General features: G+C 35.8%; 1 protein-coding gene across 4 annotated transcripts in view; it reads right to left on the bottom strand.

The window, feature by feature from the left end:
* Positions 1 to 16,034, bottom strand: part of LOC100577283 — a 400,113-nt gene that overhangs the window by 227,938 nt on the left and 156,141 nt on the right. For all 4 annotated transcript variants that reach the window (XM_026442341.1, XM_026442340.1, XM_016913393.2 and 1 more), the window contains one exon: positions 13,106 to 13,203. The gene's annotated coding sequence lies outside the window, so the exon portion shown is untranslated. The remainder of the gene's footprint in view (positions 1 to 13,105; positions 13,204 to 16,034) is intronic.

Genomic DNA, 16,034 nt, shown 5'->3' with positions numbered 1-16,034 from the left:
TGAATTCAATCACATTTGGCAGGGGCAATTTGGATCGAGGCAATAGGCAATTTTTAAGTCGTTATCGATTTCGAAGATCGAAATGGTTTCCATAGGGTGTCCCAAAATTAACGCATTTTTTAAGTGAATTATATGAATATCGTTTAATTGGACCATGCTCCCGATATGCTTGCAAGTTTCTATGGCATTTCATGAAGGTGAATTCAATCACATTTGGGAGGGGCAATTTGGAGGCAATTCGAGGCAATAGGCAATTTTTAGCTCGTTATCGATTTCGAGGAGAAGATCGAAATGTTTCTATAGGGTGTCCCAAAATTAACGCATTTTTTAAGTGAATTATATGCCTTTTGTCCAAATTTTTCATCATCTTTCTGTATAATTCTGAATTTCGTCGATGCAGCGTTTAATTTTCTCTTGTAATGCACGTATGGTTGTGAGATTGTCGACGTAGACCTTTCACTTCGAATAACCCCACAAGAAGAAATCTAATGGCGTTAAATCACACGATCGAGAAGGCCAATTCTGATCATCGAAACGAGAGAATACACGACCAGGAAATGTCTCGTGCGGTGATTGAATCGTTTCATTGGCTGTATGGCATATGGCATCGTCTTGTTGAAACCACGTATCGACCACGTCAATATCATCCAATTTCGGCAGAAAGAACTGCGTTATCGTGTCGCGATATCGAGCACCATTAACAGTTGCTGCTTGACCAGCCTCGTTCTCGAAAAAGTATGGTCCGATGACGCCTCTTGGCCAAAATCCGCACCAAACAGTGACACGTTGTGGGTGCGTTTGTTTTTCGCTAATCGCACGTGGGTTCTCCGAGCCCCAAACACGGCAATTTTGGCGATCAACAAAGCCATCGAGGTGAAAATGTGCTTCATATCCAAACTTTCATTATTTTTAAAATATCGTTCAATAATAAAGACACGTTGTTGTATAACGCTCCATTTTCACTAACCCTAAACTCTCAGCTGTCAAACTGTTCTTTTTTCCAGGCTTGCCAACAACTTGATGTAAAAATGGCGGCAAATTCGACTCTTGCATTAATTTTGAGACACCCTATATTTTGGTATTCCGAGATTCTGTCTTCTTTTTTCTATAATTCGTCCCTTCGAAAGAAAATGTGGAAGATGGGACGCACCGATGAGATATGATGAGATATCCGATTGGATAAAAAATTATGTATTACGTAAAATCCGGGCCGGCTGATCGAATTATCAATACGTTTCGACGGAACTCGTAGGTCTGGAAATAATTAGAGCCGGCACGTAACACGGTTACGACGTTCCACGGAATAAATCGGTGGATGGTGGACCGGGTGGTTCGTGACGCGACTGAATGAGCGGCAATGATACAGAAATTAAAACGGGATTAAAGCGATACCGGCGTATAATTTAATAGCGTGGAACTGGCTTATAATCTGTTATCGGCGTTATTTGCCGTCGAGAGCTGTATTATGCCGGAAGAATTCCAACGCATAGAGCCTCTCGCGCCGTCCAATTACGAGCTATTGGTGTATTCGAGCGCAAGATTACGCATCCTATCGCGCTTAAAAAATGTTGCTCTCTCTCTCTCTCTCTTTTGAAATTATTCCTCTCGAAATTAAGATCGCAGACAAGATTCATTTCTATCTTATCGTTGTAATTCTTCCAATTTTTACATGCTTTACTGTGATATTGCACTAATGGGAAAAGAAATTTTCCTTTTTACGATAGTATTCGTCACTGATTCGGAATCTCGATGCATTAGCATGGACGTGGAAGAAAGAAAGAAAATTGTATAAGCCAGAGATATTATCAAAATAATTAACTAAGTTTCAAAAAAGATAATTTTAAATACATACAAATTGTATGAGATTGTATGGTGTCAGGATTGAGTGAACAAAGCGTCTGAAGTGGAAAACAGGAGGATCCCAGACTTCTTTCCATCAGATGAACAGTAAGGTGTAATTGAATGGTATGAGATTAAGAAGTTGGAACGGTAAAAGGATATATCCAATTAAACGACGCCGACAACTACTCGGCAACTGTGTGCGAATATTGGAAGATTAATTATGAAAGTGATCAACGGTGTTGAAAAGCCATTTAATTGCCCTCGATAGAAATACGAGTTCTTGTTTTTCTATATATATATATATATAGAATTAAGCAAGAAGACTTGGGAAAAAAAAAAAAATGAAAACTCAGTTGGACGGAGCACAGTTTGGATGGAAAAAAAACATTTGATCTTGAAAGTTCGAATGTCGGGAAAGTTGACTCTGACAAATAGATTAATCGAACCGTTGGCCGGCAAATCCCCGAAAGAAAGAAAACAATGAACTTCGACATAACCAACCGTGTGCTCGATTTAACGAGGGCCCGTGTTTATCTTGGAAAGACGATTTCTCATCCAACGATCCAACTTCTCCCCTAAAACTACAATTTTTGTTGGAACTTCCTCCCTCCGATGAATTTCTCGATATCAACAAGGAATATTCCTCCGTACAAAGTAAATCAACGATCGTCTCATCCAAACAATAATAAAAATTTATTTCGGCCGGTATAAGATGCAAAATTTCTCTAAAAATTCTTAAAATTTCCGTCTTTTCGATAAAGGAAAGAAACAGAAAAAAACAAACGAATTATCGCTCAGCATATCAACCACTCCCTCTCCTCTTACATCAGCCGCATCCGCTCCATCCCCAACGTTTTTTTTTTTACTTCAAAGCAAGGAATCGAAGCTGCTGCTCCTCAAAGGAAAATCTCGCCCGTCCGCTTTATCCCCAACGGAGGACAAGCCGACCCATAATGGATTCACCCCACTCCTCGAACACAAAGGTGGCAAACACACGGCAGGGCTAAGGCCCCTGAGTGGAGGAAGGAAGCAGAGAGAGAGAGAGAGAGATAAAAAAAAGACGCGAGTAGATTCGATTTCCGCGAATTCCCTTATTTGTGCCTTAAAAGCCACGTTTTTCGCCTTCGTGAGCCAGTCGTCCCTTCGCTCATCGAATCCTTTTGCGATTGTTCGAGCTAATAAGGGGGAAGAGGAGGAGGAGGAGGAGGAGGAAGAGTCCTCCCTCGACGAGTTCTTCTTAGCCAGTAGGGCCGATGGTGGCGCCGCCAGGCGACGCCGGGGAACAATGGACAGGTATGACAGAGGCGGACAAGTGTCCTGGGAATACCTATTGTTTTTCCCCGGCTGCTACAACCGCCGCCAGCGCTAATGTCCCCCGTAATGGGCGGGGAAAGGGGCGAGCCGGGTAATGCGAGCCTGCACGGCTGCACCCGCCGTTGCCTCGCCCCTTGTCCTCGCGCCGTTTCCTCCGTTTGCGTGCGCGTGCTGCAATAGCGGGATTGTCGCCGGCTTCTTTTTGAATTTCACCTCTCCTCTCCCCTCCTATCCCAAGGCTTGGGGGTAATTTCGGTGAGCCGGTGAGTCGGTGGATCGAGTCGTCGACGACGGTGGAGGCGGCCTCGTTTCCTCGGTTGGAAAACAAGCTGTGGGAGTTTTCCGGCTTTTCTATGAATTTTAGTTAGTAGGGGCGGGTGGAGGGGATGGGTTGATTGATCTGGGAATAGATGAATCGAGAGGGGAGGAGGGTTCTCTCTCCTCTCCCCTTCTGGGGGTGTCTATTTCTTTCGAATTTGAATTTTATCCGGGAATACGATGAAATTTAATATCGTAACGCAAATTGACGGCAATTTTTATTGGATTCTTGAATTATTGGAAGTTTTTTTTCACATTTTTATTATGAATTATTATTATTGTTATTGTTATTCGAGTTGGATAGGAAAAAGGAATCGTTATTGTAGCTTACTTCTTTCGAATTTTATCTCTTAAAGAGACTAGGGTGATAAATTAATATCGTAACATACTTGTAATTTTGAGGATACATTGCAATTAATTATAGGTGAAAGTAAATTGTGAAAGTTTTCCAAGTTTTTTATTATTATTTATTATTCTGAATTAAATGAATGAAATAATGAGTTTGGAAATATATGAATTTGAGAGGATTTGAATATTTCTTCTTTCAAATTTTAATGATAGCAATTATAAATGAAAATAAATTGGAGAAATTTTCCAAGTTTTTTATTATTATTTTTATTATTATTATCTGAATTAAATAAATAAAATAATGAATTTGGGAATAAACGAATTTTAGAAAATTCGAATTTTCTTTCTTCTTTCGAATTTTAATTCTTAATAATAGCAATTATAAGTGGAAATAAATTATGAAAATTTTCCAAGTTTTTTATTATTTATTATTTATTATTTATTATTAATTAGAATGAGATAGCAAATTTGAGAACAGATGAATTTTAGATGGTTCGAATGTCACCTCTTTCGAATTTTAACTTTTAACGATAGGATGAATATTAATATCGTAATATAAATAAAATTCATAACTTCGGGGATAGGTTGCATTAAATTAAATGAAAATTTTTTAAAGTGTAGAAGTTTTCCAAGTTTTTTATAATTATTATTATCCGAATTAGATGAATAAAATAATGAGTTTGGGAATACATGAATTTTAGAATCGAATATTTCTTCTTTCGAATTTTAATGATAGCAATTATAAGTGAAAATAATTTGTGGAAATTTTCCAAGTTTTTTATTATTATTTATTATTATCTGAATTAAATAACTGAAATAATGAATTTGGAAATAAACAAATTTTAAAGGATTCGAATATTTCTTCTTTCGAATTTTAATGATAGCAATTATAAGTGAAAATAAACTGTGGAAATTTTCTAATTTTTTATTTTTATTATTATTTATTATTAATTAGATAAATGAGATAGCGAATTTGAGAATAGATGAATTTTACGGGATTAGAATGTTTCTTCTTCAGAATTTTAACTCTTAATGATAGGATGAAAATTAATATTGTAACATACACAGTATTCGTAACTTTGAGGATACGTTGCAATTATAAGTGAAAGTAAACTGTGAAAGTTTTCCAAGTTTATTATAATTATTATTATCCGAATTAAATGAATGAAATAATGAATTTGAGAATAAATTTGGAATTTTAGAGGATTCAAATGTTTCTTCCTTTTTCGAATTTTAACTCTTAATAATAGCAATTATAAGTAAAAGTAAACTGTGGAAATTTTCCAAGTTTTTTATAATTATCATTAACTGAATTAGAGGAATGAAATAGCAAATTGCATGAAAGTAAAGATAAAATTTAATATTGTATTCGTAACATATTAGTATTCGTAACTTTGGGGGACACTTTTTATTGGATTCTTGAATTACTGAAAGTTTTTCAGATTTTTCTATGAATTATTACCCGAATTGGAAATATATAATAGGAAAAAAGGGAAAGCTCGATCGGTCTGGAAATAGATGAATTTCAGAGAATTTCGATATCTATTTCTTTCGAATTTGAATTTTATCTCTGCTAGGGTGAAGTTTAATATTATAAACGCAACCAGTATTCATAAGTTTGCATTAAATTAGATGGAAGTTTTCCAGGTTTTCTATGATTATTCTATGATTCGAATTAGATGGATGAGAGAGTGGTGTGTGATCGATCTGGGAATAAATTCAGAAGGGTTCGAATCGTCGCTATCTATTTCTTTCGAATTTGAATTTTATCTCTGCTAGGATGAGATTTAATATTTAACAACGCGACTATTATTCTTAACTTTGAGCACATTTTTTATTGCATTCTTAAATTACTGGAATTTCGGTCAGAAGGAATGGTTTAATCCACGTGTGTTCAACGTTTGCGTAATAAATTCCGGAAAACAGCAATAAATAACCGAGAGAGAGAGAGAGAAAGAGATAAGAAAAATGTTGTTCTACCAATGTTATTTTTTTTTTGGTTTTGTTTTTTGGAGGAAATTACAGGAAAGTAGCGAAAGGCGAGCGAAGGTTAAATCATTTCGAAAACAAAGTTAACCAGCGGTTCATTCCTACGAAAGGTTACACGAATACTTTTGATATTAGTTCGAAACAAAATTTCCGTGCTGTCAACTTTTCCAATAAAAACTTCGATCATCAAAATTAACCTTCTCAAACAGATTCCATTTATTCAATATTCCGACGAATATCAAAGGCTCGATACTTAAAAAAAAAAAAAAAAAAAAAAAAACGGAATTCTTTTAGCATCCTGCTTCCCTAAACTTTTCCTGCACACGCCTTAATTTAATCACAACTTCAGTCACACAACTTGGACGTAAAGTGTGTACTTACGTTTTACGCATTTTCAAAGAAAAAATGGCGAAGATTAATCAACAATAAAATCTCTTTTTTACAAACTCCTTATTCCTCCAATTCTCGTTTTCTCAATCCATACATAAAGAATCCAACGACGAATAATTTGACGAATAATATATAATCCAGTCCGAGAGAACCACTCGAGGACCACTTCGACTCTAAAAGGAAAAAAAGACCTGTTGCAACCGTCGATGTAGAATATCGGCGTCACGAATAATAAGCTCTTCTGAAAAGAACGTTAGGAAAAGGAGGAGAAGAAAAAAAACAGTGTGTTAATTACCGATGAAGACGTCTCACAAACGTCGGCCCAAACACGTGTCGAGTGAAGGATGCTCGAGGGTATGAAAAAAAGGAAGATGTATGGAGAAAAAGAGAAAAAGAAGAAAGTCGTCGGTTTAACTACCGACGACGATGACAGTCCGAAGATTGGACGTGGCAGAGGGAAAGAAAAAGAAAAAAAAAAAAAAAGAGAAAAATTCAGAAAGCCTGTAGGAATGTTGGTCGGGGATCCAAGAGGATTGGAGGCTTCTATTTGAGGATGTGCGCGTCGTTAGTCGGCGGTTCTTTAAAATGCAAACCGTGCGACATAACTAACCACTTCTGGGAGCCATGCCCGGGTCCAGACGTTGGGAAAAACGACCAGCATCGAGCCGGGGAAAAATAGAAGCGTTCGAACAGAGTTCGAGCGGATCGCCGCCGCGAACCAGCGCCGTGTATTTTTATATCGACTGGGTCACTGCACTTTCTCCCAGAAGATCACTCGACTCGCTCCATCATTATTCTGCCTTTCGCATCGAGCTTAATAATTTTCTTTTGATTTTTGGGTCGAAGAAGAATTGGGTCGAGGCGTCGTTCAAGAAAATGTAAAGAATCATTGGCCAATATTGGGATTAAAATAATTTTTTTTTCGAAGAAAATTCAAAACTGTATACAAATATATGAAAATTTTTCTAGGTGAAATCACTAATCGTGTCTTTTGAATAATTTTTTTAAGAATATTTATACTTTATACTAAGACACATTATGAGCATATGAAGTAATTTTTAAGTATCAATGGAATTATCATTTTGAGGGTGAAATCAATTCGAACTGTTTTTTTAAAATATAATTAATGATTAAATTAGAAATTTTAAATTATAAAGTAATTAAATTTAAACGCTTCGTTTTAGTCTACTGTGAAAAAAATATTTCCAGGCAAAGTATAATAATAACGCGAAATACGAAAAATTTGGAAATTGATTGAAAATAAATCACTCTGTGCACGACGAATTATATTCTCTATGCGCAAAACCCATAAATTTTTCAAGATGGGTGAATTTTTCTGGAAGAATTTTATGACTAATTACTACAATTGTATCTATACGCGAGAAAATATATTGAATTCGACAAAATCTCGACCATTAATTGTACCACTCTATACGCGCTGCTTCATCCGCTGAAATTAAACTTTAAACCAGGAGAGAGAGAGAGAGAGAGAGAGAGAGAAAAAACCTTTATAATTTGAAACGCTAACGCTATTAACGGACCAAATTTAACCGGTGTTTTCCAATTTTAGTGGCAATTTCTAAAAATAAAATCCACCCTCCCCCCCCGCCGATTCACAATTCCAATTAAACGTTGCCTGGTCGGCCGGTTGAAAATATCCCGGTTTAGCGTCTCTTTAACCGCCATTTTCACGCAGATTTCTGTTAAGCAGAAATCGTGCAAATCCCGATTCGGATTTATTTTCCATTGTTCCGACCTCTGATTCGCCTCGACGCTTTTCAAGAGAGCTCTCCGTACGCGAGGAATTTTTCACCTTGGAGAGACCTTATTACCACCACCACCATTACCGCCTAGCTCCACCCCCTCCTCCTCTTATCGCGAATACATAAATTAACCGGTCGTAATGCGAGCGGTCCACCGCAACTACAATTTGAAACGTTCGAGGGGAAACAATTTCGAAAGCGAGGCCGAGCGGAACGAAACGAAACGAAACGAAACGTTTGCCTGGTTTTATGGCAAGTTCAAAGCTTTCCTACGTGTCGACAATACGTGACGATATTCCCACCTCTTTCACTTCCAAACTTTCGTACACCCATCTATTTTCGTTCTTATTCCTCCCCCCTCTCTTTCTCCTCCGATATTTTAGCAGAAGACCCCTCGATCTTGGAATTCTTTCTAGAGATGACCTCTCCTCTTCTGAAAATTTTATTATTATTATTATTATTATTTCTTCCTCCTCCCCTTTCTCTTCTTCTTCTTCTTCTCTCGAAATATCATCTCATAGAATAATTTATTTCTCTCTTTCCCTTGGAAACTTTTCCATTGTGTCTATATTTCGATTAACCCTTTCTGTTTCTACGAAAAGAATCGTCGAGATTGAAAGATGAATGGAATCGGTGAAGCGATGTTCGAACCGAGCCGATGATTATTTCGTTAGGCGTAAGCATCGATAAAGCAGGTGGCTGCATTACCAAGAGATTCCACCGTAAGAGAATCGAATCGAATGGAATACTTTCGATCGGTTACATATATTTGCGCCTTCCTTTCCAATTTTTTCGTTTAGATCGCGACTTTTACCACGAATTTACGCAGTGTATCCTCCTCCTCCTATGTAACTGAGTATCCGGATTCTTTTTGCTTACCCGATGGGTGAAAAAGAAGGGGAGAGAATGAATTTGTGAGAATGAATTCCTTCCGCCCATCTCTGGACTTAATTACAAGCGAGACTCGCTTCGATATTTCATCGTCTCTTCTTTGGAACGATTGCTACGAGAGAGAGAGAGAGAGAGAGAGAGAGAGAGAGAGATGGAGAAAAGGTTTTTTGATTTTTCGAATCTTTTGTATCTTTTTAAACGCTCGAAATGGATCTCGATTAGAGAGATTAATTTTTTTTTTTTTTAATTTCATTTATTCATTCCATTCGAATGAATGTAAATATATAATGCGAGTAAAAGGGTAGAAGTTTCGATAATTTAAAAAAAGAAGGGAAGGAAGAATGTTTCGCAACGAAGAGAATTAATCTTGGCAAATGTTTGTCGAAGTGGTCTGGAATTAATGAAAGTCTGATAATTAAATTTGAGATGCAATAGCTGGATAGGGGTAAGGTTATATATATATATATCGAGTAATTGAATTGTTCGTTAACGAAGAATTAAAAAAAAAAATCTACTTTTTATTTTTCAAACGATCGATCGAACGTATTATCTTTCAAATGTGCTAAAGTTCTATGAATTGCAATATACTTATGTGTTTGGCAAAATACAAAAGAAAAGAGCTCCGAGTTTCGAGGATGTATCGAGATTAAATTTCAATCGAAAATACAAAGTTTGGATCTCGATTTCTCGACGTTAAACTATCCAATCTTATCTCTTCGGCAAAATATTATACGAGAAATAGTTCTGACATTGAGATTATATACTCCGTACTTTGCAAAGTTTAGGATCCCAGTTTTAAGTACTAATCCAACTACGTTTCAAATTCTCTCACCATTGTTCCAATTCTTTTAGTGATCCCAACTGAATCATCCTGGTGATCCTAGTGATCCTCCTACTTTTACTTGTTAAAAATCGACGAGAAGTAAATGATAAAATGACAAATTGGAAGAGAAGCACAATTGTAATACTGCAAAAATGCAAAGTTTGGATCTCTGGATATTAAATTATCCAATCTTACATCTATGTTTGGCAAAATATTATATTAGAAATATTTAAAAATCTGACATCGAAATTATATCTTTTATGAAACCTAACATCGTTAAGAAATTATTATTTAAAATGCAAAAATCGATAAGGAATAAATGATAAAACGACAAATTGGAAGAGAAGCATACTGCAAAAATGCAAAATTTGGATATCTGGACGTTAAATTATCCAATCTTACACCTTTGTTTGCAAAATATTATAGAAAAATAAAAAGTCTGACACTAAGATTATATATAACCCTGATATAACCTAAGTAATATCGTCAAGAAATTATTTAAAAATCCAATTACATTCTCAACACTTTATAAATTTTCAATTTTTTTAACAATTCCAGAATGATCTTCTCACTTCCATTTTCTAAAAATCCACGACAAGTAAATAATAAAACGACAGATTAAATAAAACGAGACAAGTACAATTGTAATAGTGCAAAAGTGCAAAATTTGGATGTCTGAACGTTAAGCTATTCAATCTTACACCTAAACTTACATTTGGTAAAATATTATACAAGAAATATTCCCATATATCGAGATTATATATCCTCTACAAAATTCCTATTTTTAAATATTGATCTGTTTACCACATCAACATCAATAAGAAATTATTATTTAAAAATCACATCCCCAACACAGTTCAAACTTTCCTATGTTCTACAATTTTTTACAAATTTCCAATTTTTTGATTTTAGGATGATCTTCTCATTTCCACTTCTTAAAAATCCATGACGAGTAAACGATAGATTAAATAAAACGAGAGAAACACAGTCACTTACATTTGATAAAATATTATACAAGAAATACTCTGATATCGAGACTATACTCTAAAAAATTCCTATTTCTAAATGATCTACTATTTTCACAAGAACAATAAGAATTCTAGAATCATTAAAAAAATTGGAGATTTGTAAAAAATTATAGAAAAGGAAAAGTTTGAACTGTGTTGGGGATATGATTTTTAAATAATCAATAAGAAATATTATTATTTAAAAATCCAATTACATCCCCAACACAATTCAAACTTCCCAATCCTGGTCCTACAATTTTTTACAAATCACCTGCCAAATTTTTCACTGAATCTCCTTAAACCCTTAATTCCCGTCCCAACCGCGTCCAGAAGAATACAAACACTCTCCTCCACCCCGCAAACCACTTCCTAAAAAATCCGCGACGAGTAAATGATAAAACGATGGAGGTTTCGGGAACCAAAAACGTTTCTTCTTCCGGCTTGAGGAAACGTCGAGAATTCCAGCTGGTGGAAAGGAGAGACGAGCGTTCGGGCGGATTAGGGGGCGGGGGAGGGAAGAAAAACACGACGCGGATCATTGGCGGGAGATTTGGAGGAAAGCGGGGCGAGATTGGCCGGGAAATCCTCGGGAGCATTACCGAATCGGTACGCGTGGCCGCGTGCGAGTTACACGGCCGCGCGCAGGAAAACAAAGAAGAAAAGGGATCCTATGAATTCGTGAGCGACTTCGGATATCACGTAACCCGCCGTCTGCCAGACGTTTCCTTCCCTCCACGTGTCCCTGCCGCCTTCCCAGCCGAACCCAACCCTTGTTTTTTATTCGCGTTTTTAAATCGAACATTCTTATTCTCGACAGAATTCTTTTTTCGCGGGTAGAGAGAGAGAGAGAGAGAGACAAAGTTCGACCCGAGATATAGACGTCTCTTATTAATTTTTACTTTCGAGAATTTTTAGATTGATTAATTAAATCGGATTATGAATGATATATGAAATATTGTTATGAATGAATTGTTTAATTTTTTATTCTTTCATTTTTATAGAGAGAAATATTTCCTGTGAAAGTAATCTGATTGTAATCACATTAATAGGAATGAGATTTTTGAATTCTTGAGTCTATATTTTTGTTATCTGAATCGAAGGACGATTGTTTGTAAAAATTTAGAGGAATATGTCGTTGTATTTCGAAACCACACCGACCTCGGAATGCAGAATTTATATTAATTTAAGGGTTGGGAGGGGGAAGACCTTGCTGTTCCCTCCTTCGAAAATTTCAGTGAAAGAGAGACATGAATTTTCATTGGGAAGTCGGACGATAAATTCTCTGTACGCTCGCCTATTATGTAGATAATCGGGCGACAGAATTTACGTAGACGCGAGAACGAAGCCGTTGCGGTGCTGGAATACATTTGCTCTCGCGTTTTTAAACTTGCTCCTTTCACGCGCGCACAAAATTATTTAAAAAAAACCGTGCTCTCCGCCTCCTCTCTAAAAATTGAATCTTTAAAATTCAAGAATTCGAGATTCCCTTTTGATCCTTGTGTTATAACAAGATATTAAATACATTTTCAATATTTCGTAGTTCTTTGTCTCTTCAATTCCTCTGCAACTCCTTTTCCCATCCACACTCTCCTCACCTTTAATTTTAACCGAATGTTAAAAAATTAAATGTACAGTTTAGAGTATCTTTGAGTATTGGTCGAAGATATTCGAGGCAGATACAAAAATTGGTAAGATAGAAAAATGATCGAGTACTTCTTCATTAAATCGCAAGCAATTGAAGTTCGACAAATGAAAATAGATGAAGATAAAAAACTTCAAACTTGCTTAAAGACAACTATAATTTTGCGTGACATTTTTTCCAAAATCCTACATAAAATATACTTAACTCATCCATCCTAATAAGATCGATGACGAGGATAAATTCCAAAAATAAAAATTTACCAAAGAAGTAAACTCTCCTTTCCTCTCTCTCCCCCTCTAACCCAATTTGACATACTCGTGAGAGATGCCGGGAATGTGGGACGAGAAAGCTTGGTGGAAAAAAAAATTTTTTCTCTGCCCCTCTTTGTTTGTCGTGATTCGTGACTCGTGAAAAAAGAGAAGAAAGGGGAGGAGGAAAAATTATGGAACCTGCCTCGTCATTTCGCTGCTCGCGAACGATAAGCAATTACACGACGCATTTCTCTCTCTCTCTCTTCCTTTTTTTCTTTTTTTTATTTCTCTCCACTTTCGAAATTTTGCAGCTCGGTGGAAAATAGGGTGAACCGTACGAACGCGTTTCCAGCGAAGAGGAAAAGCGTTCGTTTTCGCGACGTTAGCTCGAGTTACCGCGGCCGACATTCCGAAACAATAGACGATGTTCCGTGGGAAAATTAAATTTGGCGATTTCTCCCGTTCCAAGGAAATTCCAAGATTTCCTTTGGGAAAAATATTCGAGAGGCGGGGGATGAGGTACTCACCTTTCACCGCGGGATGGTTAGTCGCTCGTCCAGGCGAATATGTTTGCAGTTTGTGGGCTTCGTGCTTCGAGGGGGTCAACGATCATTGGTGCTTCTCCCTGCAATTGGAGAAAATTTACGCGAAACTTAGTTTGTGTATATATAAAACAATCGAAGGAATCGTATCGTGTAAAATATTTTTCAAAAATTTTGTACTAAATTAATAATGAAATACTACAATGAAAGAATACAAGTGAAATATCTTATTAGCTTTTCCTTTTTATGGAATGATATTTAACAGAAAATAAATTTTCTGCCAAATCAAATTGAAATTGGATATTGTACCATAGAACTTCCTCCCAAAACAATTTATTTATATCATTCGCTCGAACAAGCAAAATTGGAACACAGAAAAACAGAGAGAAAGAGAGAGAGAGAAAGAGAAACAGAGAGAGAGAGAGAGAGAGAGAGAGAGAGAGAAAGGTAATGTTAAGAAACAGTAAACAGGAAGGATAAATTCGTTTAATTATATAAATGGGCGGAAAATTTTCACGAGAAAGAAACTTCTCGTCAACTTCTTCTTGTTGTGTGATTTTTGTAAAAAAAAAGACACCAATGTCCGAGAAAAAACTTCCAGCATTGATTTTATTATCCCCTGTTCGGGAACCCAATATCCGGCGAAAACTGCTCAAAGAACGATCTCACGGTTAGATGATGCTTAAGCGAGGAAAAAAAATTTCGCACTGATAAAAAAGAAGATGATAAACAGTTCCACAAACAACTCTATTTTATTTTCCTTCTTCGTCGGCGCAACAAATCCGTGGAACATTAAATTCTTTGCATGATTTGTACGATTTCAAGGTGAATAAAAGATAGTTTTTCCTTTCCAAGTTATGTTTCTATTAAAAAATATTTCGACCACTCTTATACGATATATTTATTCCGAACGATATCAACGATTATTATAAATTTATATAAAAGAATCGTCGTGTTCAGAGAAATATTCGTGTTAAAGTATCAACTAATGTTAACTGTTACCCAGTAGATATACGTATAATATATATATATATATATTCATATATTCGTTCCTGAAAAGTATACAAATTCTTCTTCCAGCAATTTTCGCCAATTAAAAGTGACACCGCTTGTTCCACTCTTTCCTCGAGTTATACGTGGAGCCATTTCTTTCATTTTTTTTCTCTTCGTTCCCATATGTCGTTCCACGATATTTTAAGCGCACGTGAAAACACATTTTAACCGAATAAAAGACGACAGACATTCTTACCGGCTGGGACGAGATACGCGACGTCTATGAAACTTCGACGACGACTGAGGAGAGAACGTTGCGCGATTTCAAGGGTATGTTAAAGACACATTAATTTACAGCTGTGCAACGGAAATAGTGCGTGAATCTGGATCATTGGACGAACAATTGCTTCTTTATCGAGTAAACGGAATGCAGAACGTTTAGATAAAAATAATAAGAGAGGATATTATTCGTGATTGTATAAAAAAAAAAATTGATCTACTTTTAATTAAACCAATAACCGCGTCGTTTGCCGTCGAAATAAAATGCGAATACTTTTGTGCAGAGACAATTAAAAGTATTATTTATTGTTTCTTTTTTTCTAATTATCGTAATCCTATATAATTTTATAATTCTTCGTGTTGTAATCTCTGAATCGAGTTCATATTGGCTTTGACAAAATAAAGTTTCTGATTACAAATCGAAATTTAATGATATTAATGAAGCGCGTGTACAATAATTATATTCTTCTTATTACATTCATCACTCTTTTCACGCAATTCCGATTCTCTTTTTTTATATACAGAGTCGCAGAATGCGCAAACAAACCAGTCTGATTTTCAAAAACGTGCGCACAATTAAACGAACAGCACGTCGAAACGTCAGAGTCGGGGGCTCATCAATTGATCCGCTCATCGAAACTCGCTTTTACATTCGTGGCCAACGTATCGGTCATTTTAATTTCTATTAATAAAATCGCCTGGAACACGATCAATCCAAGTTGCAACGAAATTCTATCTGTGCGAACAATAACATCGTGAATATAGTCTGAACGCGATAAATTCTCGATAAATAAAATAGCGAGAATGTGCACCGATGCTTTCAACGATAATGACATCTAATAGCTCCTTGTCCATGGAAGATTGTTTCGTCTTCGTGAAAGAAGCCACAAAAAGATATGTCGGAAGAATGAAAACGATACTCAAGGTAAGGAACGCCATCTAGCTTCATGATAATTTTCACTTTATTGTCTAATTCGAAACACAAACACTCCTGTTTACGATATATTCCTTCGAATATCGCACAAATATGAAATATCAACATGAAAACGACACTTGAAGATAGTAAGATCCATAATAAAGAACGCCATCTAGCTTCATAATAATCTTTACTTTATTGTCTAATTGAAACACAAACATCGTTTATGATATATTCTTTTCATATATCATACAAATATAAAATAACGACATGAAAACTTAAAGACGAAAAGTCCAAAAAATGATGAGGAACGCCATCTAGCTTCCATTTTATTGCCTAATTAAAAACACGAACGCGTTGTTTATGATATATTCCTTGGAATATCATACAAATATAATGTTAATATCAAGATGACGCCATCTAGCTTCGTGATAATCTTCATTTTATTGTCTAATTGAAACACAAACATCGTTTATGATATATTCTTTTGAATATCATACAAATATAAAGTAACGACATGAAAACGATATTTAAAGACGAAAAGTCCAAAAAATGATGAGGAACGCTATCTAGCTTCCACTTTATTGTCTAATTAAAAACACGAACGCTGCTGTTTATGATATATTCTTTCGAATATCACACAAATATAATGTCATGTCAATATGAAGACGCCATCTAGCTTCCATTTTATTGCCTAATTAGAAACACGAATGTTGTTGTTTATAA

This window comes from Apis mellifera, linkage group LG8 (genome assembly GCF_003254395.2).
Source record: "Apis mellifera strain DH4 linkage group LG8, Amel_HAv3.1, whole genome shotgun sequence".
Lineage (NCBI taxonomy): Eukaryota > Metazoa > Arthropoda > Insecta > Hymenoptera > Apidae > Apis > Apis mellifera.
This window is presented reverse-complemented; position numbering and strand designations above follow the sequence as displayed.